The sequence below is a fragment of the Anomaloglossus baeobatrachus genome, chromosome 4, assembly GCF_048569485.1.
Source record: "Anomaloglossus baeobatrachus isolate aAnoBae1 chromosome 4, aAnoBae1.hap1, whole genome shotgun sequence".
NCBI classification, from domain to species: Eukaryota; Metazoa; Chordata; class Amphibia; order Anura; family Aromobatidae; genus Anomaloglossus; species Anomaloglossus baeobatrachus.
Genome location: NC_134356.1, coordinates 307705911 through 307711196, shown reverse-complemented (window position 1 = coordinate 307711196; position 5286 = coordinate 307705911).

The following is a 5286-nucleotide window of genomic DNA, read 5'->3' as shown; positions in this document are numbered from 1 at the left end:
TGCACAATCTTGTCGCAATCAACATGAGTGGCAAAATGACAGATGCTGGTGGAAAGGGGAAGAGGCGTGTTGGAAAAAGGAAAAAAAGGGTTTGTCTGTGGGGAAGGTGGCAAAGCTCCATTAACATCTGCTGAAGATAGACCATCTACCAGCAAAAGTAAGATGTCTACTACTTACCGTGGACAATCCGATGTGCTCCCTTTTTTACGGACACAAACAACTGGAACAAAGGTAGATGATGGCCAAAAAAGGAAAATGCTTGAATGGATCTCAAGTGGTCCAACAAGTACCCTCTCAGCCACCTCAAGTACCGCATCCAAAAAACACCAGTCCTCTGAGTTGTCATCCCAATCAAACTTGCTTTCTCCCAGCTCTGAAGTCTCCATACGCCCTGCACAGTATGGTGGAACTGAGATGGCTGAGTCTGCAGAACTGTTCAGTCACACAATAGCCTGGGAATCAGAGGTCTGCTCCCAAGCTACAGTGAGTACAGACCAGGAAATGATCTGCAGTGATGCCCAGAACCTTTGTGACTCTGATTCAGGCCGTGAGGACCAAGTTTCTGAGCATAATGTTGACCCTTTGTCACAAACTGTAACACCTGTGGTTATAGATAATGAGGAACATACTGATGACGATGAGACGCAGATACCAGATTGGGATGACAACTTAAATATTCGGTCAGGGCAAGAAGAGGCTCGGTCTGAGGGTGAGGGGAGTGCAAACACAACAATTGATGAGGAAGTTCTAGATCCCACCTACTGTCAACCCACAGTCAGGCCCTCGAGGAGGTCAACAGAGATGGTGGAGTAGGATGCAACTGACGACGAAGTTACCTTGCGCCTTCCTGGACAGAGTAGGAGTACTGGTAGCACGTCTACAACTGCATCCTCAGCCACCACTGTGCCTCTGAGCACTAGTCGGGGTGGATCAGCAGGTCGCATGCCCTCTAAGCCTTGCCTAGCCTGGACCTTTTTTGACATAGCAAAAGATCGCCCAAATTATGTGATCTGTAAAATTTGTCATGATTCTGTTAGTAGAGGTCAAAACCTCAGCAGTTTGACAACGTCTTCCATGAATCGTCACAGGAATATATATCATATGTCCCGGTGGGAAGCTCACCGTGCTGCAATGCGGCATAGCGGAGCGAACCATCCACCGCCTGCCCCTTCCAGTGCATCCGCGCGCTCTTCATCTTCTAGGACTGTGGGGACAGCTGTCACACCTGGTTTTCCACGCACAACTTCCACCACTGTAACCGCAACAGGCAGTTTGCTTGGTAGGTCGTCAGTTGGTTTGGAAGGGGAAACAAGTACGTGTGTACAGCTCTCTCAGACATCGATAGCACCAACGTTGGATGAAGGCGACATCATGTCTACGCCTGCACTTTCCTCACAAAGCTGCATTTTTCCAGGGACACCCTACTCACCACCGTCTACACACAGCAGCCAGATCTCTGTCCCTCAGATGTGGACAAATAAAATGCCATTTCCTGCGACCCATGACAAAGCTAAGAGGTTGACTTTATCCCTCTGTAAGCTCTTGGCTACCGAAATGCTGCCTTTCCGCCTGGTGGACACACAGGATTTTAGAGACCTTATGTCTGTCGCTGTGCCCCAGTACCAGATGCCCAGTCGCCACCACTTCTCTAAGAGAGGTGTGCCCGCACTATACCAGCATGTCGCACACAACATCACCGCTTCCTTGAGAAACTCTGTGTGTGAACGGGTGCATTTCACCACCGATACTTGGACCAGTAAGCATGGACAGGGACGTTACATGTCGCTGACTGGGCACTGGGTAACTATGGTGATAGATGGTGAAGGGTCTGCTGCACAAGTCTTGCCGTCCCCACGACTTGTGTGTCAATCCTCTGTCTGTCCAAGTTCCACCACTGCTTCTGCCTCCTCCACCTCATCTGGCTCCTCCACCTCCGCCCCAAGCCTGCCTGGTCAGGCCACCAGCGTTCCAACTGCGCAGAAGGAATCACGCACCCATCATTACTATGCTGGCAGCAGAGCGCAACGGCATCAGGCGGTCTTTAGCTTGACATGTCTTGGGAATAGGAGTCACACAGCTGAGGAGTTGTGGTCAGCTCTGCGGTCCGAGTTTAATAAATGGTTGTCTCCACTCAACCTGCAGCCTGGTAAGGCCGTGTGCGACAATGCTGCAAACCTGGGTGCAGCCCTTTGCCTGGGCAAGGTGACACACGTGCCTTCTATGGCTCACGTGTTGAACCTTGTTGTCCAGCAATTTTTAACACACTATCCCGGCCTAGATGGCCTTCTCACCAGGGCACGAAAACTGTCTGCTCACTTCCGCCATTCAACCGCCGCAGCTGAGCGACTTGCATCTCTCCAGAAGTCTTTCGGCCTGCCGGTTCATCGCCTGAAATGCGATGTGCCGACACGCTGGAATTCGACTCTCCACATGTTACAGCGACTGTGGCAGCACCGCCGAGCCCTGGTGCAATACGTGATGACGCATAGCCTGGGCCAACGAGATGCAGAGGTGGGGCAGATCACCCTGATGGAGTGGTCTCAGATCATGGTGGTTTCGACATGGCGACGAATATGTTTAGCGCTGACAATGCCATTATCAGCATGACAATTCCAGTCATTTACATGCTGGAGCACACGCTCAACACTATTCGGAGTTAGGGGGTGAGACAACAGGAAGGGGAGGAACTACAGGAGGATTCATATGCGCAAGACACAACATCTCCAAGGTCCAGACGTTCATCATCACCAACGCAGCAGGCATGGGACCATAGGGGACAGGGATCAACAAGGGCGCATGGTAGCAGGCTAAATGTTGAGGAAGGGGCAGGAGAACATGAAGAAATGGAGGACGAACTGTCCATGGACATGGAAGACTCAGCGGATGAGGGAGACCTTGGTCAAATTTCAGTTGAAAGAGGTTGGGGGGAGATGTCAGAGGAAGAAAGAACGGTTAGCACCTCTATGCCACAAACACAGCGTGGACTTGGTCCGCATGGCTGCGCAAGACACATGAGTGCTTTCTTGCTGCACTACCTCCAACATGACCCTCGTATTGTCAAAATTAGAAGTGATGATGACTACTGGCTTGCCACACTATTATATCCCCGGTACAAGTCCAAATTTTGTGACATAATTCCAGCCATAGAAAGGGACGCACGTACGCAGGAGTATCAGCAGAAGCTGTTACTCGATCTTAGCTCGGCTTTTCCACCAAACAACCGTGCAGGTGCAGGAAGTGAATCTCCCAGTTGTAACTTGACAAACATGGGACGGTCTCGTCATCTTCAACAGTCTACCCGTACCAGTAGCACCATATCTGGTGCTGGTAACAGCAATTTTATGGAATCTTTTCATAATTTTTTTAGACCGTCCTTTGCAAGGCCACCAGAGACAACAAGTCTGACACATATTCAACGTCTGGAGAGGATGATACAGGACTATCTCCAAATGAACATTGATGCCATGACTTTGCAAATGGAGCCTTGCTCATTTTGGGCTTCAAATCTTGAAAAATGGCCAGAACTCTCCAGTTACGCCTTGGAGATTTTGTCGTGTCCAGCTGCCAGCGTTGTCTCTGAACGTGTCTTCAGTGCTGCTGGGTGTGTGCTGACAGATAAGCGCACGCGTCTGTCCAGTGACAATGTGGACAGACTAACGTTCATCAAAATGAACAAGTCATGGATCCACAAGGAATTTACTACCCCTGTGTCATCCTGGGGAGAGTAAATGCTTGTGGATTTGGAATGTGCTTGATGCAAATCAAAACATCCTGTTTGCAACTAGGGCACAAGTGCTGCCACTGATGGGGTGTCTGTGTGGCCCAATTTTTGGAAAAAAGGGAGACTCCGCTTGGAGTCACCTTGCGGTGTTTTACATGATTTTAGAAGGGCGTGCCATGCCTATATCTGTGTCTCCTCCTCTTTTTCCTTGTCCAGCTCTTTTGTTTTCGCATGAGTATATGTCCTTGTCACTTTCCCATGTGTTTGTGTTGTGTTGTGAGTTGTTTGTCACCTTTTGGACACTTTTGAGGGTGTTTTCTAGGTGTTTTTATGTGTTTGTGAATGCCTGCCATTGTTTCCTATGCGGTTCGAGTTCGGTTCGTCGAACGTTCGACGAACTGAACTCGAATGGGACCTCCGTTCGACGAACCGAACTTGAGCCGAACCACGACCGGTTTGCTCATCTCTACTCAAGATCAAGCCACGGGGCCGCCAATGGCAGTGGGGAAGAGCATAATTCCCATCGGAGCGCTTTAGATTGCAGTGTCAGAGTCTGCTAACGCCTGTTAGCCGGACATGTCTGCTGATCGGATCAGCAGAAATAGGCGGAGAATAATGCAGGCTCGCCACAGCTAAGGATGTACAGGTATGTCCTTGGTCGTGAAGGGGTTAAAGGACAGGAAGTATGTTTCTAAAAAAGCCCAATTCACCAGTTTGAAAATGGCTTGATTACTTTTTTTATCTTTTACTTAACCTCGTGATGTGAAAAAAAAAATGCATGTAATACATAATCTTATTCAAAGAATGTCATTATCCGATGATAATAATTGGATGATCTACCATGGGTAAACCAGGAGCGAACACAGAGAGAAGAGGCCCATGTGCAAGAACAATATGAGGGCCGTTTGCAGTCCAATAGCTCATCATAATGCACAATTCCACCTGCTTTCTTGGTGGAAATTGACCCCTTTATCCCCTGAGTCCTTGTGCATCTGCACAGATTGCACTAATGGTATGTCTAGGCGAACTGACACAGGATTAGAAAGATGCACTCAAGATTATTAAACCACATTCCTATTTTTAATATTGAAATAGAAATCCTTTTCATTTGGCAACAGTAGATTACATTCTTAAAGGGAACCTGTCAGGTGCAATATGTACCCAGAACCATGAGCAGTTCTGGGTGCATATTGCTAATCCCTGCCTAACCGTCCCTGTATACACTAGCACAGATAAAGAGATCTTGAGAAAAAGTATTTCTAAAGATCTTTTATCATCTGCTAATGAGGCAAGCGTCTAGTCGCAAGGCCGTTAGTTAGCCTTGGCTAGTCAGCCCCCTTAGGAGTTAGCACGCCCACAGGGGCGTGATAACATGCTTGTGGGGCCGACTAGCCAAGGAAAGTACCGCCCTTGTGACTAGTTGCTGGCATCATTAGCATATATGATAAAAGATCTTTAGAAATACTTTTTCTAAAGATCTCTTTATCTATGCTACTATATACAGGGACAGTTGGGCAGGGATTAGCAATATTCACCCAGAACTGCCTGTGGTACTATGTCCACAT